We start from the raw sequence: 24,835 nt of genomic DNA on the forward strand, positions 1-24,835 counted from the left end.
CTGTCACGGGTAAACAATACTCTTTACAAAAAAATGTTTCAAACAAAAGTTGTTTATTTTTTTGTAAGGAACATTTTTTACATTTAAACTTTTATTCTATCTCTAACGGTTTACAAGATGGGTATTACGGACCCATGACCCAATTGACCCATGTTGCTCATTTACGAACTTGACCTCACTTTTTACGTCCTAAGTACGCTGTAAAAATTTCAGCTTGATATCTCTTTTCGTTTTTGAGTAATCGTGACCACAGACGGACGGACGGACGGACGGACGGCAGGACGGACGGACGGACGGACGGACAACCGGAAATGGATTAATTAGGTGATTTTATGAACACCTATACCAATTTTTTTTTTGTAGCATTAATATTTTTAGGCGTTACAAACTTGGGACTAAACTTATAATACTATGTATATTTCATATATACATGGTATAAAAACTTATAATACTATGTATATTTCATATATACATGGTATAATAAATATGGTAGGTCTTATAGGCAGTCTTACATACATAAACACAAGATCGTTCTAAATATAACACATTGATTGCCTTTCGGCTGATTAATATTTGCATATTATTCAATTTACTATAAATAATTATTAACGACTTATGAAAAATAAATATGTATGAGTCATTTTATAATCTGAATACAAATACATGCATAAATTAATTAATATAATCAAACTATTTATAATAAATATAATAAACCGATTTATTAATATTCCGATGGAAAGTTCTTGGTTTCACTCTGAAAATTAAATTTAGAAAATTTATGAAGACCATTATGTTTCGCCGAAACTATATAATCATTTGAAAATACAAAGAAGAAAATAAGGCAGAAAAAAATAAACTTGGAAAAAATAGACCCTGAAAAATTAGCGACTGAAAAAATAGATTCGGAAATATAAAGCTCTAACACTTCTGGTATTGTATTATAATACAATCAAACACATCTAGTTGGTTGAGTTGAGTTTATTGACTATAGAGGAGTTGGTTGGGTTCTGAAGTTTTTAGCCCTTGCATTCAAAAATGGGACAAAATAATAGAAAACGGAAATATTATAGTAAACGATATCCACCCGATATTTTCTTTGTGCAAAAAAAAAGGTTGAGTTTTGAGTTTGGTATAATATTTATGACAGGTATACAATATTCAGGTGTTTTTTTTGAGCCTATTTTTTCCGGGTCCTAAACTATTTACATTTATAGATATATTATTTATATGTTAATTCTTTTTTTGAGGTCTATTTCTTCCGGGTCTATTTTTCCGTCGCTATTTTATTTTTTGCGGGTCTATTTTTTCTTAGATTCATTTTTGACTTACATGAAACAAAAGTTTTATTTTATCAAAGGATGTGGCTAGACTTATATCAAATTGAAATTTTAACTGATGTTAGGGTTCTATGAAGAAATTAATTTCATTATGCATGAAATTGCAGCTTCGCAAAATGCGTGGCAACTTTGAAGAGGTCGGGAACAAAGTTGTTGAAGATCAATTTTCTAGTAGGTAAGTATTATCATAGTATTTTTTTCTGCAATACTTAAGCCTTGATGAGAAACACCTATACAGCACCGAATAAGAAGTCCTGAAGTTAGAATGACAATTACTAACACAAAAATATTTAAGGGTTGCATCGAAATGTGAAGGATAATCTGGGATGAATCGTTTTCCATGATTTCCAGTGAAACTTGGTGGCTTATAATCATTTGTATGTGGTTTGAATATTGTGTCACTATCCATAAAAAACGCTCCAAGAGCATAATTATATTGCAATTGGAATTTCTGTTGACTCTTATTTATTTTGAATATCGTTAAAGACTGTTAAAAATTAGATAATTTTGTATTTTATTTATAAAATAATAGTACCTTATATTCTTTAAACACAAATAAATACTTAATTTAATTAAAAATTAAATTAATTTAATTTCTTACTAAATTTAATAACAAATAAAGCCAAAGTTAAATAAGAACTCTTCAGGAATATCGTTAGTGAAAAGCAATGACTGATCGATCTTCTTTAGATAATTTAAACAAAAGTTACAGAGTTTGATAGGAAAACATCATTTTCTGGCATCAGATTGGACTTAGTTCTTCGGGTCTAATATCCAATTTAGATCCTTAAAGGTAAACGATAGAATAACACTTTACATTTGAAAGTTGATACTCATAAAAAACTACCATTTTTTATTTAAGATATTTTTTTCGAAAATCTTAGCTTTCGAAGGAAATGTGACTAAAAAATTTGTCCTTATTTTATCGAAATAAAAGACGCTAGCAACGGAAAAATTCTCTAGCCAAAAGTTGTCAAGGGTAATACACACTTTAAAGTTCTTGCCACAAACAAATAACTTTTATTAACCTTTTATTACTTTTGTTTAAAAAATGTTTCCAAAACTAGCGTATTTCTTTCGATTAGATGAAATAAAGGCATATTTTTAAGTCGTATTTCTTCCAAAAACAAACGATTTTCGAAAAAATGTTTCAAATAAAAAATGTCAGCTTTTTTTTGAGGGCAAACGCTGTAACTACTCTTAAAGTTATTTTTTGATTAACTAAGTAGTTAATCTGACATTTTTTATTTGAAACATTTTTTCGAAAATCGTTTGTTTTTGGAAGAAATACGACTTAAAAATATGTCTTTATTTCATCTAATCGAAAGAAAATACACTAGTTTTGGAAACATTTATTATACATAACAGATTAAAATGATCCATCCTGTGAACATAATCATTAATAATGTACTAAATCGGAAAGTTATTGGTATGGCATCGAAAAGTCATATCTATTTTACTATTAAATTAAAGGAAAATGATAGTTGTAGATTGTATTCAAAGAAAACGTTGTTTAATGACTCATTGTGGAAATGCAGTAAAAAATTCGATTGCTTTGGGCAAATAGCATTTCCTTTTGAAAAAAAAGCTATGTAGTCTTACACGTAAACAAAACATACTTATTATTCAAAATTAATATTAATCAGTAACAACTGAAGTAGTTTAATATTTGATTTGCTAAAATATTTATAAGAAAAAAATGTCTTCATTCCATTTTATACGGTCTAGCAAGATCAATGTTTCATGAAAAGTGTAGTCTGTTTATAAACATCAAAATAGAGACCATCAACATTTAACTATTTCATTTTAAATTTAATTCAATCAAATTAAACATGAACGCCGCGCGCTGCATCAAATCAAGTATTTTTGTTTTTTTGATATGTTGTTTGTAATGTAAAAGAAATGTTAAATCCAAACTTTTGACCTCGGCAGATGAACACACGGTCGTAAAAAATTACGCTTTATTTCAGTTTTTGTCAATTTGAATACGCCAGTTTTTATAGTACCGATAGTTTCGGAGATACTGCTTTTCAAAGTTTGTCTATTTTTAGAGTTACACGATTTTTCGCAAAATTTCATCTTGTAAGCCGTTAGTGATTAAATTAAAAACTACTCCTTCCAAATTAAAATCGACTAAATCTGAAATAAAGGTCAAAATTTTCGATTGTTTATTTATTTTTTGGTATGACCCGGTCGTCTGCCGAGGTCGAAAACTTAAATTTAACATTGCAAACAACAAACAAACAGACCTGATTTGATGCAGCGTTTTGTGTTTTATTTGATTGGAATAAATAATTTTCTCCTAAAATGATACACGGAAATCTGGCCTACACGTTTCGGTATATCTGTCAGATAAACCTGCTCAGGTTAATAGGAATATGTGAGCCAGCCGCGGTAGGCCAAACTGTACAGGCGTCGCCTACAGATGCAATCGGAGAATAATATATACTTAATATTTTTTATCCGAGCATGAGTGTAAATCACTCCGGTACGACTGTGCAGTCCTTAGAAGTTGTGACTATCGGTCATCGAAATACAAATTCTCATAACATGTGTTTTTCCCTTGTTTTAATCCTATCTCTTCCCTATTCATTTCTCCTTGTATTTGCCTAAATAATTTTTTCTCCTAAAATTTTAAAACCCTGTATTTAAAAGAGAACATTTCCCTGACTTAAGTGTTTTCAGTTTAAGTTGTAATTATTTTAACGTTATCTATCACCTAATAAAGTAATTATAATTAATCCCTCTAACTTCGCACGCACCCAAATTTCTTCAGGAGTTACAACCAAAATTACGGTAAAGTATTAATTTTTATGCGTACTAGATTAATTATCGTATTTTCGGTAAGTTTTACTTCTAATACGAGTTTAAACATTTCTTTTGATGTAATATTGTATCTGTAAGTAAATATTTTTGCACTCGCTTTTTGTGAAATATGATCAGTTTTCAAAAAAATATACTTTTTCTACCAAAATCAATTTTGTAATTTAAATTTACTTAACCTCTTTCTCTAATTAGAGTTTAAATGCAAAACATATTTATCTAAAAATAACTGCTGTATTCGATTTTTGGGCATATAATTCATTCTACGAAAAAGAATTAATTTTTTGGAAAAAAGTAAAAAGTACTCATTTTACTGTAAATCAAGTTATTCAAGATAGGTCTTCTTTACACATTGTGAATTTATGCATGTTTAGTTTTTTTAGTTTTAAAATTTGGTCTCTTTCAATGAGTTCTTAGTTTACAAGAATTTCCGGGAAGTTAATATATAGGGTAGAGTTACCATTATAATTCATTCCGTCAAGTATGCATTTCTTTTAAATTTTAAGTAGCTTTCTATAAAAACTTCATGATTCATCGTACAAGATCTGTGAACCAAGGTACAATATAATAATCTTCGATGATTCACATCCAAATTTACCTACCTTCAAAAGGTGATCTTTTAGCTTATAGTTTACTTAATATTTTTATAGTTTACTTAAAGGAACAACATCATAAATTATACGTTACTGGATAATGAAAGTGTTTTTTTTTTTTTTGGGAAATATGGCCTTCAGGCATTCATAACTGTACGCGGTCAGTAAGCAAGTTATGTGACTTTTTTTTCACTTTTGCAAAGCTGCCTATACATGTTATTTCTTTTCTACTTGAAAACGTATTTTACGTTCTAGTAAGTAAACTTTATCTTATTATATAGTTGCCATCTCATAGAGGGTAATTACTGTCAACCTGTAGAGTAATTCATGTTCAGTTTTATCCGGGGTACTACACATTACTTTATGTATATACAACGTGGACCATTTTAATCTATTATCGCTAAGAGCTCGTTTTGCAGTTAACCAATCAAAAAGTAACATCAAAAGTTACAGAATGTAAAAGGAGAAATCATGTTCTTGCATCAGATTGAACTAGTTCTTCGAGTTGTTTTGCCAATTTAGATTTTTAAAGGTAAGAGATAGAATAACACTTTAATTATACTTTGACCTAAAATTCCAGTTTTAAGGTCATTTGACCTTTATTCTTAAATAATCTTGACAATTAACCTGAGCTTAAAAGTTATTAACACAGCTAAATTATCCTCTTGTCCATGATAACTTTTGCCAAAAAAAATTAAAAAGGCTAGCGTATTTTCTTTCGATTATTTGCAATAATGACATATTTTTAAGTTTCCTCCAAAAGCTAACAAACTAATAAATCAAAAATGATAGTTTTTCTATAAGAATCAACTTTCAAATTTAAAGTGTTATTCTATCTCTTATCTTTTAGGATATAAATTGAGTACCTATTAAAGCAACCTGGAGACCGAGTTCCAATCTGATGTCAGAAAATGATGTTCACCATCAAATGCTGCAACTTTTGTCTAAGTTAATTTTTGATTGATGAACTACAAAACGAGAAAGATTAAAATGGTCCACCCTGTATATTTAAAATCAATTAATGTTATTCAACCAAATTCTTCCATAAAATTCTTAAAATGACACGGCCGATTAAACAATAAATGGAATGACAGACAATAAAACGTAGAAGAAGATCAACACACAATAACTTTCAAAATGAAATAAAAAATTTAAATATTTTAAAAGTTCTTTTTTTTTGTATTTAAATTTGTTTTTTGTTATTGTCGATGCACATAGTTGGTAGAATTATTTATTATTTTTAGTTCACAGGAAGTATCTTAAAATATACACATCCGGTGTAAAAAGACATTGAACAAAACACCACCAAACAAATAACACATGTATGAGTTGGTTTACTGTATAACATTAAGCAATCAACCAACTGTTAATTTTATGGGTCTTTTTAGGGCATATAAAAAAAAAACTACAAATGTCAGTTCTTTGAAATGTATAGCAAAATACATAAGTTATTTCACATAACCAGGCGCCTGCAAAGTAGTTACGTAATTTTTGAAAAATATAACACCGTTTTCAACCCTTTAAAGTAGATATTTACTATATGATCATAATAATGCAGTATTAAGTTATTTCCAAAAATATTTTCTGATTATATAGACCAATCAAATTATACATTGAACGCTGCATCAATTCAGACATTTTTGTATTTTTGACATGTTGTGTGCAATGTAAAGGCAATGCTAAATCCAAGGGTCATTTCAAAAAATAAAATCTACAAAATTTTGATCTAACATCAGTTTTTATCGATTTCGATTTGAAAGGACTATTTTTTCATCGAAAATTGTGGTATTTATTTTTAAAGAAGATTAAATTTGCAACAAATTGAAACCAAGCCAGTTTTTATAGGATCAATAGTTTCGGAGATTAGGCTTTTCAAGTTCATTTTTCAAGTTACACTATTAGTCCAAAATTTCATTTCGAAACTGTTTAAGAGAGAACAAGCGTTAAAATGAAACAAATAAACAACTTTTGTTTGAAACATTTTTTCACCTTTTTTTATTCGTGAAGGCGCAAATTAGGCCAAAACTTTGGTGTCCATTTTCTCCAAAATTGAAAAGTTGAGTCGAAAATTTGCAGGTAGCGTTAACTAGTGGTCTTGTGAAACATTCTGATAAAACACCAGTTCTTCTGGGTCAAAATCGACAATAACTGAAGTAAGGTCCAACTCTTCGACGTTTTTTTTTAATTTTCGGTATGAACCGGTCGTCCGCCGAGGTAGAAAAAATTGGTTGACCCCCAGGTGATTTTTTATTTCAAATACTTGACGTTTTATGGCATTGCTTGTCAAAAGCGTCTTTAAACAAATTTAATAATGGACCAAATGCACTGAAATGAAATTTACTACTATTTGTCAAACGCGTTCAGCAAACAATTTGATTGATTTGAAATTTGATTTGAGTAAAAATTATATACCTGTAGTTTCCCATGCATTATGAAATATCGTCAGACAGTATTCAATTGCTTTTCCATCTTCGTATATGGTGGAAAAAGGATTCTATGCGGTTATGCATTTCCGACACAAAACTGGGCATAATAAACAGAGGACACTTAAGATTAAACTTCAGTAAATTGTCATCAAATATTGACAATTGCTTATCAAAGCACCAGATTTATCAAAATTTAGCCAAAAATGCAATATAAGCTAATCAGAGTGTCCAAACAAAACTCAGAGTGTCGACACAACACAAAAAAGGATTGCGGTCGTGGGACCCCCGTAAATAAATACATGTAGGTAATCTGTTCAATGTGTAGTGTAAGGTAGGCAGGGTTCCAAGACGCATATAATTATAGTACACAAATTTTTCCATTTTTTTACTATTTATATCCAAAACTAGTTATGCATATGTATCCAAAATTCAAAAGTGTGTACTATAATGAATAAAAATAATACAAATAAGGATAACATATCGTGGTTACTGAGGATGGCACACACACAGACACAAAGCATGTCTCATTTTGTAACGTGACGGTTTTGCCAGTTTTCTGGGCATGGCAAGCTGCATTAAGGAATTTCTATCAAAATATTTGGGAAACCTCTGACCTTACGTTAGTTAATTCGCTTAAAAATCGTAATAAGTATTTTCTAACTATTCTTGGTTAGCAATTAATATAATTATGAAGCCTGAACCGAAACTTTTTTACAAATTTAAGGAATTAGATTGACTATTTGATTTTTACAGTAAAGTTTACTTTGTATTTATTATAAGCACCCAATCGGGCCCCTGCATTAGTCCAGCTCTGCTTTTAAGTCCAATGTGAAGCCTCTAAACGCAATTCGATTGGTGCGTGAACCTTAAAAAATAATATTGCAGGAAGCCTTTAAAGCAGACTAATTTTAATTTTGATGTAATAATTTTGTATGAAACGTGCTGCTGTACATGATTTTGCAAGCCGCCTTTAAAGATACTATCGTATATTACATATTAAAGATTATATTTTTAAACAGTTATTATATTTTTTTGTCGTTTTTCTGAGAATAATTGTTTATCAAACGACATATTTTACAGATTAAGAAGTACATACAAATATAGCAAATAATACATTGAACATACTCCTTATATCTAAAATACCATTCACAAAGTTATAATATTTGTATTAACATTTCAAAACATGTCAATATTATTTTTACCAGAAAAAGCGTATTATAGATTATGAAGACTACATCAAACATTAAAAAAAAAAACTAATATTTAATTGGTAATATAAACATTTGATGCAATATTTACAACACTATTTAGTCACTACCATATGTAAAAATATTTATTATTATATTGTAATGCATGTAATAATGTTACGTACTTCCATATAATTGAATCCCAAAAATTACACTTATCAACTCAAATTTTGTACAAGAAGTATGAGTTCACTTTTTGAAAGGTCTTGCCGTGCTGAATACGAATCTGGGCGCAAAATTGCTTCAACAAGTCGCGTTTTCAAGAAATTCGTCCCTTAATGTGGGAAAACTTAGGTTTCAACTAAATTCGAAGTAATGTTTCACCGGCGAATAATTTTGTCTCATAAAAAAAAGTTATGCAATCAGAAAATACAATCCATTCTCCTTCAAAAGAGCAAAAAGGATAGCGGATGGATTCAAAAAGTGTTTTAAAGGAAGAGGGGAGGAAAGAAGAGTTTTACAATTTCCATACGAGAAAATAATTAAATAGTGGTGTTACGGAATGTCGAATATAACCCAAAAACGGATTTTTCCCTTGTTGAGGTACGAATATTTCGAAAACAATATGTATTTGATAAATTCTGGATACGATTTCGAATTCAACATTCAAAAAATTATAAGAAATTTTCTATCACTCTCGATTTTATTTGAGAATATAATCTATGGCTGCTAGGCGAAGCGTCAAAAAACTAGAGAGAATGTTATAAATGTAATCTATTATGGCTAATAGCACATTTTGTTGTTAACCAATCAAAAATTACTGATACAAAAATTGAAGAGTTTGATAAGGGCTATCATGTTCTGATATCAGATTGAATCTACGTCTCGTGGTTGCGTTAATGAAATTTTTTGAATAGTTGCTTTAATGACATTTTTTCGTCATTAAAGTCGTCGCATTTGCTCCGAAAGCTTACGATTTTCGAAAAAATATTTTTTAAACAAAATGTTAGTTTTTTTATTATCAACTTTCTAATTTTAAAGTGTTAATTTATCTCTTAACTATAAGGATCTAAATTCACTATTAGACTTAAAGAAACCTGGACAATCGGCAACTATTATTTAACTAATAATGCCGTGTATGTATGAAATATATCAAGATATTTTAAATTCAGTACCAAGTTTTTAACGCCGAAAACTATTGACGCAACGAACAAAATTTTAGTATCGGTGTTAACAAATCACATAATTAATCCATTTCTGGTTGTCCGTCTGTCCGTCTGTCTGCCTGTCACACTATAAAAAATTTTTAAAGCGTGCTTAGGACTTAAAAAAAATGAGGTCGAGTTCGTAAATGAACAACAAATGTCAATTTGGGCCGCAGGACCCATCTTGTAAACCGTTAGAGATAGAACAAAAGTTTAAATGTAAAAAAAAAAAAATTTTTTTTTAAATTAACAACTTTTGTTTGAAACATTTTTTTTCGGAAACATCACAGTTTAGGTACTCGTGAGAGCGCAAATTAGATTAGAACATTCTAGTATTACACAGTATATGGAAATATCAGTTATGTGTGTGTGGCATCACAGTCCTGTTTTATATCTCACCTTCCTTTTTACGTGCTTAGCATGCTATAAAAATTTCAGTTTGATATCTCTTTTCGTTTTTAAGTTACCGTTTTAGCGGACGGGCGGAAAGGCGGACGAGTAGATAACTGGAAATGGGTTAATTAAGTGATTTTATGAACACCTTTAATGAAATTTCTGTTCGTACAATCAATATCTTTAAGTGTTAAAAATTTGGGACTAGACTTAGTATACCTTGATATATTTCATATATACAAGATATAAAGACGATTTAATGAATTAAAATGGACGCGAACAAATACTCAAGGGGGGAGCGAAGCGAAAATGAATACTATGGAAATTTAAGACTGCCACCGCTCTTTAAAGGACATCGATGAAATGGTAAAGAAATGCAATAGAAAAAATAATCTTTATTATTTATTTATTATGTATGCCAGTTTTAGGATGTAAGAGATCCAAGGCAATTTTAAATAAAAAGCTTGTTTTTTCTATATGAAGTTCGACTAAGTCTAAATCAATTCTGAAAATTTTAAGGCTTTTTGCCCGATTAATTTAATTAATAAATGACTTCAAAAGTAGGCATATTTAGCATTGTTTTTATGTTAAAATGGTAGATGGATGTTTTCATAGATTTTTCCAAAAGCAGTTGGTGAAAATTATCATTGTGCCCGTTTAATTAAGGATGTATGAGCACGGAAGTGGGGACACAAATAAAACATTATTTCAATTTTGATGATGAATTATGTTGTAACTTGACAATATAAGACGAAAAGTAAGAACAAAATTTTTCGATATCTGAAGTCATTTTCAGAATATCCGAAATTAAAAATTTTGTTTAATTATTTAGCTTTCGATATTTCAAAAATCAATACAGATATCGAAAAACTTTATTTTTATTTACTACAGTCAAAATATATAACAAAATTCATCATCAAAGTTGAAAATAAGGTAGGTATAAATAATTTCAACCCTAAATCTCAAATTGCCTTGGTGCTCGTACTACCTTAAATAAATTTATTGCGTAATTTACTAATAAAGTTGTAATTTTTCAAAACCATTACATATGGAGGTCAAAAAATATTGAAATACAGATTTTTTTAACCTTGGTGGTTTTTACATAGAGCATATTCTTTGAAAAAAACAATATTATGTCAACTGTATTGTGTGATGGCCGTCTATACATTTAACAGCCATTTTTTACTTTATTGTAACAATACATAATTGTTCAATAACAACTATGTAGATCGAATTCGAAATAGAAAATTTGGAATCAAACATCGAGTACTACCCACATAAAACATAACAAACAGGGCAAAAATGACCAAGCAAAATAGTTGCAAAGTTGCCTACCATGAAGAAAGACTTTTTCACTGTCTATATGGCAAACCTTTGCGATGATGTAATTAATTTAGTTGCTATGCTGGTTGCGAAACGCTTTGCCTTGAAGCAGAATCAGACCGCTTCTGTTCACCGGTGCCGGCTACTGCTGATGAAATTTTCGGTACATTTCACCGATTTCCTCACAATAGGACTCTGGTGTGATGGTTTGGCCCGATTGCACAAAGTTATAGTGTACCCACTTTTCGACCATTTTTATCTTTCCAAAACGATTAAATTTTTCAAAGAGACAAAAAATTTAGCTTGACTGAGAAATTTGGGACAAAATGAACAGTATTAATGTATGGAGTACAAAATTGTCTATCGACCAGGATATACCACGACAGAGTAAAATAAATATTTATTGAGCTATGGACCGACAAAACACATGACATTAAAACGGACAAAACTTTTGAAACAACCTTACATTACTTTTCCATTAATTTTTCTCTTATTGTAATCAAATACTTTTTCTCTTATTGTAATCAAACACTTTCTAGAATCTAGGCTTGTGTATTTTGACAAATATCTAATTAAGAATAGCGATTTTTCAGGTGAGTTATGATAATTACTTTTCCTTGGTTCCGATCGTAATTCCTAGTTCCTTTTATATAAACTTTTATGTGAATGTTTTTATAATTTATTGCATTAGTGAGAAGTAAAATAATACAGGTCGCTAATATAGATTACCCCGTGAATAAAAATTTAAAATATTTTATTTTTTTTTAATTTAAAAGTTATTTATTTAGTACAAATAATAAGCCGGTATGCAAAGGAAAAATGGGAAACTGCAACGTATTTTAAAAATCGTGCCATTTTTGACCCAAAATTCCACTCTTTGGCCAAAAACGGAAAACTATATTTATTGTCCAAACTGTTAACTAGGAAGCATTATTGGTCGCTGATTGAATCTGATATTCGATTTCGCTTACTCCGAAACACGTGCCATTTGGGGCCAAGAATGTCATTTTTTTGGGCACAAAAACTTTACTCTAGGATGAAGTTTTGGCCGCTGATTTCAACTCGATGTTCGATTACACGGTCCTTTAAAGCGCCGTTTAGACGATAAAAACTTAGTTTATCCTTTTTGGATTTGACCCTAATTTGTCGTTTTTGTGCTAAAAACTTGAAATTCTTGACCAAAAATAGCGCGAAGACATCGAATTTCGGGTAAAAATTGTCACAAAACACAAAAAGTGTCTTTAAAATCGGTGCCATTTTCCCCCCTTTTCTACACTTTTTTCCGGCTTAATACCTAATTGTATTAAATGGATTCTAAAAATTTTTTTTGTCCTGATAAAATTTTATGATAAGTATATTTCGAATTTTGAAAAGAATAACTGAATTAGAACAACCAAATTACCACAGTTGTACTATCTAAACTGAGCCATTTCAATGCGGAAATTTTGTGCCCGTGACTGTACCCGTAACAGACTTGAGCCAACTTTGAAATCAAGATGGTCCAACTTCCATAAAATCGGAATTTTCTCACTACTCCACACTCTCATCGAAACTTTTACGGAATATATCTATCTGCTTAAGTTTTTTTATTTCAGTTATCTCTCATGCCAATAAAAATTTTGTATATTATTAATTGCAATTGCAAAACAATTAAATTTCAAAATATAAATAGTATAAATATATTTTAGAAAAACTAAAAATAGCATTGGCTCAACTTAAACAAAAGGGCTGTCTAAAAATTTTTCCGCTACAAAAAAATATTGCAGGATTGTACTTTTGATTTTTCAATAGATTTCAGCTATAAATAAAACTAAGTTATATAATTTTTGATAAAATTTATTATTGTTGTAGGCAGGTATGTATGTTAGAGCAATTACTTTATTAGTATTGCTAAAGAATTGCGTTTTATTTTCTTATCTAAAACATATAAATGGTTACATGTGACAACCTCCTTTCTTAAAGTAGGTGCATGTTCTTCTTTTGGTCAATTAATTCTGAATAATATTCATTAAGTTATTTATTAATTTTAAACAGAAAACTTTATTTACTATATCTTGAAAATGAGCCACTGAACAATTTTTAACCATTAGAAACTTATAAATCTCCTCACTGCGGCTTTATTCTCATTATAAAAAATTTTCTACCATATAAAATTGTTCCAAACAAAATTTACATAAATGGTTGAAATCACAGCATGCGCCAAACGTGTGTTTGTCATACATTTTTTTAAACGTGTGTTTTTGCAATACATTGTATTAATAAAATAATATTCAAAAACTAAAACCCAAACGACAACAGAATAATGCTCTTAAAACTATGAAAACAAGAATACATTTTAATTTGAAATTGTTACGATAAATAAAATCGTTATTACAGTTCGGGGGACCCCTAAGATTAAAACGTTTTCCACAGGGCGGAAAAAAGGTCCCCCGACTTAAATGACTATTTTACTGATCATAAAAATTTTAGATGAGGATGTTTTCTTGTTTTCATACTTTTAGGAGCGTGATTTTGTAGTCGGCGGGTCTTAGTTTTTGAACTTTATGTAATTTTATTAAAATTTTTTTGGAGTTATAATTCTTAAATAAAATATAACAATATATATATTTTTGAAAAGTGCTAAATACGCCCTTTCCTTTGATACCTAACACAGTATCATTAAATTAAAATTTGTTTTTAGTTCATGCCTTTATGTTTTATATAGAGGGCGCCTTATTCAATTTTATGTAACTTCACATAGCCTTTAACCAGCGGACCGTTAAGACGTATAGGTAGAAGTAAGGGTGGAACAGATAAACATACATACATACCGGTCAAACACATGACCCTCGACGTCGTCGGGAAAAAAAACAAACTTGAGGTTAAATCAACGAAAGCGTTGCTACGAAAATGCTCGTTACGTTAACGTTAAAATCGATGCTCATGACTCCAGCCTGAAATAATTCTGCACCTTGTGCATATTCTTTTATTTATCAGCCTTAATCAAAATTGGAAGGTTGTATTAAATGATTTTTCAAAACACATAAAAAACAATTCTCTCATCAGAGTTTTGATAAAAAGTTAAGGTACTTAATTATAAAATAAACTAGTTGACCCGAGTACGTGTAGCTGTGTACCTCAGTTACAATACAATCAATTAATACTAAATAATTCAAGACAATTTTGTATATAAATAATAGTATAGATAAATATATTTATTAATATTTGTAAATAAGAGCACAAATTAACATAAGATTTTAAATTGTATATTTTATCTTATTCTGAAGGAACAAATAACTAATTAGTTGGGTAAATCAACCGGATTTTGATTATAAATTCGGAAAATTTTGGGAGAAGGCTAATTTTCATTTAAATAGGTTTCTTTCGTTGTAAGAAACAGGGAAAAGGAAATTTTCGGATCCAGAACAATCTGCAGGACCTTCTGCACGTAATTTTCCGACAATTTATCTTTACATTGTTTTTTTTAGTGACGTTTTTTTGAATATATAATATGAATGAATATTTTTTTAAAAGTGACGCTACTTGCTTGACCGGATTGAGGCGAATAAAAAAAGAATTGTTTGCTACGAACTTTTGCACCGATCTTACTCGCTATTTTGCCTACTTTAAAAAAAAAAAAGATGCTTTCGGGTAGTGTTATCGGTTTTTTTAAAAACCTGATTATGAGCCGAGACATTACAAAAAATTGCAAAATACTCGAAAAATCCAGATTTGCATCATTACAAGGTTCAACAATTAAAAATTAAAAATTTTTTTTCAGGTTTTAAATGTGGTTTTTTTTCAAAACCAGAAAAAAATTGGAAATTTGTTTTGTAATGTTGACTTTTTTGTTTTGTAATGTTTCGGCTCATAATCAATTTTTGAAAAAAACGTTGGCACTATCCGAAAGTGCATTCAAAAAATCTGCAAGTAAAAAAATCCGACGAATTGCCTGAACTGTATGATATGCGCTGTAGAAATTTTTTCAGAAAAATTCGTTTGTCTCAAAATTGAGGTTTTGTATCAGGCTAAAATTAAAAAAAACTTTTTTATCCTCATAAGTAACATCTTTTTCCAGAATTTCAACTCAATTCCTTAATTTTCCAAGAAGTTTTTAGAGATAAGTTGAAAATATAGCAAACAATTTTTTGTTTTATTCGCCCCAATCTGATCAATAGAAGCAGGGATTTTTAAGAAAACATCACCAAAGAAAACAATCTAAAGATAAATTATCCCTAAACCTCGTGCAAAGGGTCGCGTGGATCGTTCCGAAAAAGTCCCTTTCTCTGTTCTTTAAAACAAAAGTAATTCATTTAAAAAAAATTAGCCTTCTCCCAAAGTTTTCCGAATTGATTATCAAAATCTAGTAGATTTACCCATCTATTATGGTGTAATTCTTTTTTGATAACATATAATAATTTTATAAATAAGATACAGAAAGGTTTTTTTAACTGTAAAAAATTTTAACTAAGCGTTATTTTGTTTGTAAATGTTTAAAATTTAATAAAATTATTACATATAAAAATCTCGTAGCGATGAGAGTTATACAATTTTGAAGGCACTGTGTTTGAATTTCAAACATTATTTTTGATTTTCCAATTTAGTCCATGCACCCTCATATAAATGCAATTTGTGCGTGTTCAGTTATTTGTGTATAAAACAACCTTTATATATATTATTAATAGAATTCTTAAATGTTATCAAATAAGAATTTTACCATAGTTATTTGTAAGTAAGTTAATACACTTTCAGAATGAGATAAATAAAATATAAAATTTAAAATCTTATGTTAATTTGTACTTTTATTTATAAATGTTTAAAAATATATTATCTACTATTATTAATATGTATTATAATTAAATTGTGTTGATTTATTTAGTATAATATTCATTGGTAACTTTATAACTGAATCACAGCAACACGTGATCGGGTCAGCTAGTGGTTATAAAATGATAGATTGATTGACCAATTTTAATTGGAACCTTATTACAGGTTACTTTATAGACATATAATGTTATGCAAATGTACGGCTTTGCCATAATTATAATTGTTAATTATATGCTATTTATTATAGTGATTACCAACGATTAAATAATTTAGATTGGCTATATTTGGATATATTATTTTTAAATATTGCTGTGTACAAAGTACAAACAAGTACAAAGGAGTGGGAATTATATGAACCGCAGGAAAATTTCTATGGCTAAACTAGGAATTCCGACAACAATGCTCACACCAAGAAAGAAAGTCTGTGAAATCCATTTTTCATCCAAAGTACAAAATTTACAAGAAAAGTACTAAAAATTACAAATATCAACAACACAGGAGAACAAACTTTTTAGGTAACGAAAGTAATCAGCTGTCAAAAGCACGTTTTAAAGACACTGAGATCTTAAAAATATTCTCGGATATGAAGGTGTACAACCATAGTTCTAAGATAAAATAATCTAAATAAAAGGGTAATATGAATTTTTTTAAATAATTAAGATTGATCTAAAGACAGAAATGCATTTTTGGGTCTAGATATTACACGGAGAATTGTTAATGTATTTTTTGATAAAAGGACCTATTTAACTATTAATCTGTTAATAAGTTCAAGACGCAATTCTTTACCGTTATGGATGGAGGACTCCTTTAAACGGCGACACTTGATACACTATTACTTTTTACTCCGACTATACAATGGAGAGGGTTATGTGTTTGACCGGTATATTATATGTATGTATGTTCGTCTGTACGCATCCAGAAAACAAATTTCGATTTAATTATTGCGTGTTTGGTATCAAATTAAAGGGCGTAAATAGTACTTTTCAAAAATATATATATTATTATACTTAATCATGAAATTATAACCTAAAAATTGTTTAAAATGTATATATTTTCTGTCTGTTCCCACCGAGCTTCTTAACTGCTTATCATAATTTGACAAATGAGGTTTTGTTGAAAGCATCTCAATCGCCCGCTGCATATAGGCTATGTGCCATTACAATAAATTGAATATAGCGCCCTCAAGAGGACATAAATTTGTGATCAAAAAGCAAATTCTGATTTAATGATGGTTTGTTTGGTACCAAATTGAAGGGCGTAATTAGCACTTTTCGAATATACATTGTAATACTTTATCTCAAAACTATCATCCCAAAATAACTTAAATTAATAATAAAGTAAAATAAAAAACAAAGTTTGAGAACTAAAACCCCGACTATCTAACAAAATCGTGCTCTTAAAAGTATGAAAACAAGAAAATATTTTCATCTGAAATTTTTATAATTTAAATAAAGAAATTTTTGACAAAATTTGGCCAGTTTTTTGCTCATAACTTTTTAAATTTTAAGTTTATCGCAAAAAGTCACACTAACAAACGATTTGCTACAAATTATGTCTTAACAAATTTTTTGAGAAATTCAATAGTTTACGAGATATAACTAAAAATATGTTTCCCCCCCTTTTTTTCAAGATGGATGGCGGGGGACAAGGGCACTAACCCCACAAACTTGGGGTTAAGGTTGTATTGCCCCCCCTACATGTCTCACACATAAAATCGGTCCCCTAAAAAATGTTCAGTCAATGTAACATTTCAATGGACTATGTTGCAAAGTAAAAATTTTGTTTGTACTATTCATTTATTTACAACCTGGCTCTTTTGAGCTTTGTGTTTTAAATCACATCCTACCAAAATAATTGCTTATCGATGATATTCAAACTGATACATGGTAACTGATAAGCGCTTAATCTAACAATTTTTTCTTCTGTTTTTATGGATTATCAAATACCCAGCTAAAGACAAGCGGAACTTTGTCGAAAAAAGAAATCTAATTGACCTCAAATAATTTATGGGGACTGTATTTGGTATAAGTTTGTCAAAGCTAGATTTTTCAGTTCTATGCATGAAAATTACCTCAATTCACCAGACTTTATTTCTGATCGACTGGTAAAAATCCCATCCTTCTAGCATGTATAGAATAGAAAGAAGTAATTTGCGGGGTTGTTTTTTTATCAAGTTTTCGGGAGGTTGCAATGAAAAAGATGAAGTTTTTCGTTTTTTCCAGAAGGTGTTCTCATCTTTCTAGCATTTCTAAAAAAGTCCTAGAATTTGTATATTTATCAGTGAGTGAGCAGGTCAGTAAGCTTCACTATGGGTATTTGTGCCTCATAGGGAATTTTCCGTATTACCTTAAGAATGTACTCCAAATTGTTGATCAGCTCGCCTATTAATCTATTTTGTCTGCACAATGCACAAAAAGTGATCATCTTATTACATGCATATGGATACAAAGTAGATAATTTATTATTCCCATAATAATATAATTTAAGATTTATTGATCTATTGTTAAAAAGTATAAGTATGTATTTATTTATATTTATTAAATGACAAGCTAAATGTAAACAATCAAACGATATACATACGATACGATACAAATAAGTACAAAACAACAAGTATCTACCACTTTTAAAGAGTTTTCATTTCAACCAATAACATTAAAATTAATTTAAAATAATTGTAAATAAATATAGATAATTATATCAATTAAACTATTAAATATAATATATTATTGTGCGCACCTTAAATAGGGCGCGTGTACCTACTACCTACTATCTACGTGTCTACAGGAAGGGCCATTTTAATCTATAATGGCTAATATGTCGTTTTGTAGTTATTCAATCAAAAAAATTACTTCAGGCACTCATATGTGTACAGTGGCGGATTTACCTCTGACGGGGCCCCAAGCAACCTCAGGTTTTTGGGGCCCTCATTGTAAAGTCGCCCCCCTCCCCCCGATATTTCAAAATAATGAATAACTAGTTAATTTTGCATAATCAATATATTTTACAGTTAACTTATAATTTACTATCTAAATTACAACTTTTTTCTACTTTTCTCAGTCGCAAATTGATGAATGACATCATCAAAGTCAAGTTTTTCAAGCTTGTTTTTTTCGATAAACAGTAAGCCTCAATCACTAACTTTTTCTTGACACATCGATGAGCGTAAATAATTTTTGACGTGTTTTAATGCGCTGAATGATCTCTCTCCTGTACTATTAGCTATCGGTATTGTAAGGAATAGCCTGATGAGGCATTCAACATTTGGAAACGCTGAAAACAGTTCATCCTTGAAAATGATTTGGTACAATATATATATTGTTGACATGGATTTTTTCATGTGTCATTTTTTTTTTTTCCAAATTTTCGAATGTGTTTTCAAAATTTTCCATTTTTTGGGGCCCCTGTCCAAGCGGGGCCCCAAGCAATTGCTTTCTTTGCTTCCCGGTAAATCCAACACTGTATGTGTACGCGGTCTGTAAGCTTGTGATGTGACTTTCTTTTCCACTTTTACTATGCTGACCGACACAATGATAACCATTGATCAATGTTATTAATTTTCTACTTGAAAACGAATCTTACGTTCTAGTTATTAAACTTTGCCTTCTTATATAGTTGCCATCTCATAGAGGTCAATTAATGTCATGAACCAATAGAGTAATGCATGGTAAGTTTTATCTGGGGTACTACACATTACCTTTTATATGTACAAGGTGGACAATTTTAATCTATTATGGTTAAAAGCTCGTTTCGTAGTTATTAATTCAAAAAATAACTTAAACTAAAGTTGCAGAATTTGATGGGAGGCATCATATTCTGACATCAAATTGGACCTGATATTCGGTTTGCTTTAATAGTTAATTTAGATCCTAAACGGTAAGAGATAGAATCGCACTTTAAATTAGAAAGTTGATCATAAAAAAAAAAATAAAAATTTTCATCAAAACATTTTTTCGAAAATCATCAGTTTTCGGAGGAAATGCGAGTTAGAAAAATGTCATTGTTGCATTTAATTGAAAAAAACGCTTTAGCCAAAAGTTGTCAAGGGCCTTTGACCTAAAATTGTCGATAAACCTTAAGCTTATTTTCTTTGTATTATTTTTTTTTTTGAGGATCAACTTTTCAATTTAAAGTGTTATTCTATCTCTTACCTTTTACGTTGTACATTGACTATTAAAGCAACCCGAAGACCTAGATCCAATCTGATGTTAGAACATGATGCCCCTCTTCAAATTCTTAACTATTATTTAAGTTATTTTTTGATTGGTTAACTACAAAACAAGCTATTAGCCATTATAGTTTAAAATGACCCACCCTGTATATTATCTGTATAAGTATAACTTTAAGGACGTTCCCAAAAAGATGGGTGTATGCAAATGTTTGACAAATACGTTTCAAATTTTCTTATCAAAAATGTCATTAAATTAATCCATTTAAATGTATTTTATGGAAAATCGAAAATTGTCATGTTTTTTTTTTTTTTTTTTTTTTTAATTGAATATTACTTTTCCAAATTAATCTTTTTAAAATTAGACTTGTAACATAATAAATTATAGCTTTAAAAACACTTCAATACATAATTTCATTGTTAACAAGTGAAAATAAACAATTAACTGAGTTAATTGTTGAATTACCATGTGTATACAGTGTTGTTACCTGTTTAATAAAAAAAAAAAAAAATAATGAAGTGCTGTGTGTATATGCTAAACGCATTTGGTTAGTGAATTGGTGAATTAAAATAACTATATTCTGTTCAGATTAGTTTAGCATACCTTTGCTGATTCTATGTCAGAATACGAATAATAAAGGTACATTTTATACATTTTGTTTGAAAAAGAGACTGGTATTACTTACATTTTGTTTATAAAAAAAAAAAAAAAAAAAAAATTAAATAAATAAAATAAAATAAAATAGTGAAAATTAATTGAGAAAGTGTTAGGGAAAGCAAACAAATTGTAAAAACAATCAAAATATAAAATAAATAAAAATGGATCAAAAGCTGATTATTGAAATGTTTAAAGAGCTAAAAGAGGGTTTAGAAAAAGTTAACGATAACTTGAATGAAAAATTCAATACCTTGAAGCTAGATGTTAAAGAGTATCAAGAAAAAATAGAAATAATAGATAAAAAATTAAAATAATTGAAGGAGAAAATAGAAAAAGAAACTTTATTATTCACGGTTTGATAGAGGGAGAACAAAATTATTATGAACTTGAACAAAAGGTCATGAAGTTGATACGAGAAACCCTTATGCTAAATGTTTCAATTGAAGATATTGACTTTGTTAATCGAATCGGAAAAAAAGACCAAGAGAAGACCAGAGCAATTGTAGTTGGCATGATTGCATTTAGAAAAAAAATATTAATTATGCAATCTAAACATAAACTTAAAAACACAAACATATACATAACAGATGACATGCCTGAATATATGAGAGAGTCAAGAAAGCAATTGATACCAATCATGAATGAACTAAAAGAACAGGGAAAAGAAGCGACCTTTAGAAAAGATAAACTTTTATATAATCAACGATTGTATGATGTAAAATCAGCAAAGGCATTGGTGCATGAGTTCGGTGGTCAAAAAGAAGAAATAAAAATCCCAAACTCAGACCATGAAAATCAAAAATATAAAAAAAATAAAAGAGAAGATAGTAAAGAAGAAGAAAATTGTGAACAATCCTCTCTAATAAAACAAAAAATAAAATACCCAAAAATTGGAGAAAGTTCTAAAGACAAAAGGCACATTGACTTTTTTTTGAGAAGAAGTAGTTCAATGAGTGAAGTAGATAGGAAAAATATTGGAGATGGCTCAAAAAACTGACAAGCAAAACCGAAAACGATTTAACGATGACGAAAAGGCTACGAAAAGGTTATGAATGGACACAGAAAAAATTTCAAGTGGAGGGCAATGGCAAACCCCCACTCAAAACTGCTCAGGAAGATTATGCTCTTCAATCCCAGAAAATACAAAAAAACAAACTAAATACTAATAAAGGGAATATTAATATTGCTTCGTGGAATGTACGAACAATGCTTAAACCTGGTAAGATGGCAAACATTAAACAGGAAATGGACCGTTTGAAAATAAATGTTATGGGAGTATGCGAAACAAGATTAAAAGGAATTGGCAAATTTAAATCGGGCAATTATTGGGTTCTTTATTCAGGAGGTACAACACACGATTATGGAGTAGGTTTTATAATGACGCAGGAAATGTATAATAAAATAGTAGGCTATTGGGCTATTTCAGAACGAATGCTTGTGATTAAATATAATAATAAACCAAACAACTTAACAATTATAATGGTATACGCACCGGCAGCTAATGATTCAAAAGAAAATATAAACAACTTTTATGAACAGCTAGAGACTGCCTACAGACAGGTCAAATCACAGGATATCGTGATTGTAATGGGAGACCTAAATGCGAAAGTCGGAAAAGGAAGAGAAGATAATATAGTGGGGCCGCATGGACTTGGTGTAAGAAACGAAAGAGGAGAAAGATGGGTATACTGGTGTCAACAGAAAAATTTAGTTATAACAAATACTTGGTTTCAAAATAAAAATAATAAAATAAATACATGGACAAGTCCCGATGGAAGATACAAGAATCAGATAGACTACATCGCAATAAATCAACGCTTCAGAAACTGTATCACGAATTCGCGAACCTATCCAAGCGCAGATTGTAACAGTGATCATAATTTAATAATGTGCAGTTTACGCTTTAAATTAAAAATATTAAAACATAGTGTTAAAACATTAATAAATTGGAATAAAGAAGATAATATTGAAATTAAATGGAACACAATAAAAAATTCGTTGATAAAAAATCATGAACAAATAGTGCGTGAAGAGTTAGCAAATACGATGAGGCCAGGAAAGAAAGATTGGATAACTCAAGAAATCCTAGAACTGATGAATCAACGAAGAGTGTGCAAAAATATCAACCAACAGCGATATAAAGAATTGAATAAACTGATTAAAAAAAAGTGTCACATAGAAAAGGAAAATTGGCTTAATAAAACCTGTGACGAGCTCAGCCAAAATATAAATTACGACCCAAGTGCCCAATTTAAAATTTTGAATTCAATATGCGGGACCAAAAAGAAAGCGATATCGACAGGAGTTATTAAAGATGAGAACGGGAGATCATTAATGGAGACGAGAGATATCGTAAACAGATGGAAAAAGTATATTGAAGATTTATATAAAGACGATATGAGAGGAGAAAAACCAATATTGCAAAATGAAACAGGCCCACCTATTCTCAAAGAAGAAGTCAAAGCAGCTATCGAAAAACTCAAGAACGACAAAATGCCAGGCACAGACGGAATAACTGCTGAAATGCTTAAAATCTACGACGATACTATACTCGAAAAGTACACAGAATTACTCAACGACATATATGAGAAGGGATACTTGCCTGAAGATTTCCTAAAATCTACCATTATTGCCATACCAAAAACACCGAACGCCACAGAATGTGAAAAACATCGAACAATAAGTATAATAAATAATTTTATGAAAATATTAACAAGGGTTATATTGGAAAGAATAAAAAATAAGGTAGCTTCATATATATCCCCTGAACAAGTAGGTTTTAAAAAAGGAGTAGGAACACGAAACGCCCTATTTACAATTAAAAGAATAATCGAAAGAAGTGTAGAAGTGCAAAAAAAAGTGTATCTATGTTTTGTAGATTTTAGTAAGGCATTCGATAGAATAAAACATGAACAACTAATAGAAGTGCTTAAAGAATGTAATATTGACAATAAAGATCTTAACCTTATAAGTAATATGTATTGGCAACAAAAAGCAGTGGTTAATATCAATAAAACACAAACCGAAGAGGCTTCTATCAAACGGGGGGTACGACAAGGGTGCATCCTATCACCAATTCTGTTTAACCTATACACTGAAAAAATTTTCCAACGGCTAAAAGATATAGAAGGGATCAAAATTGCGGGTTTTAATGTGTGTAATATAAGATACGCGGATGATACAATACTAATAGCAGACAGTGAACAAAAACTACAAAATCTATTGAATGAAGTGTATGGAAGTAGCAAAAGGTTAGGAATGGACATTAACCCAAAAAAGACAGCTATAATGGTAGTGACAAATCAAAAGCAAAAACAACTAAACGAACCAATTAATATAATAATTAATAGTGAAAAACTTAAAACAGTTGATAAATACGTGTATCTTGGGACCTTAATTACTAACGATGGAAAATGCATCCACGAAATTAAAAGACGGGTGGCTATGGCTAAAACTTCTTTTAATAAACTTAAAAATTTGATAAGTAACAAAAACATTACTACAAATATAAAACAAAAGTTAATAGAAACATGTGTATGGTCAGTATTGTTATATGGATGCGAAGGTTGGAACATTAACCAATGCGCAATGCGGTTATTAGAATCGTTTGAAACTTGGATTTGGCGTAGAATTTTTAAAATTAAATGGAATGATTACGTTAGTAATGAAAAAGTATGGGAAAGAATAGGTCAAAAGAAAATGCTGAAAACAAAAATATATAAAAGACAACTGGAATTTCTGGGACACATCATCAGAAAAAACGAGCTGGAAGCAATAGCACTGCTGGGAAAAGTGGAAGGACGCAGGGGGAGAGGGAGAAGAAGAAGAAGCTTCCTAGAAAACCTACCACTTAACTTAACAACAGCCGATATCGTACATTCGGCATACGACCGAAAATTATGGAAGAGCATATCCGTCA

At 29.8% G+C, this 24,835-nt stretch overlaps 1 long non-coding RNA gene across 1 annotated transcript; it reads right to left on the bottom strand.

The window, feature by feature from the left end:
* Nucleotides 1-2,120: 2,120 nt before the first annotated feature.
* On the bottom strand, nucleotides 2,121-19,996 carry LOC123301680. Its single transcript, XR_006535446.1, has 3 exons — nucleotides 19,986-19,996; nucleotides 10,246-10,250; nucleotides 2,121-2,180 (listed from the first exon to the last, which is right to left on the bottom strand). It is a non-coding gene; the product is annotated as an uncharacterized LOC123301680 (long non-coding RNA).
* Nucleotides 19,997-24,835: the final 4,839 nt, after the last annotated feature.

Source organism: Chrysoperla carnea, chromosome 5 (genome assembly GCF_905475395.1).
Source record: "Chrysoperla carnea chromosome 5, inChrCarn1.1, whole genome shotgun sequence".
Taxonomy (NCBI): Eukaryota; Metazoa; Arthropoda; class Insecta; order Neuroptera; family Chrysopidae; genus Chrysoperla; species Chrysoperla carnea.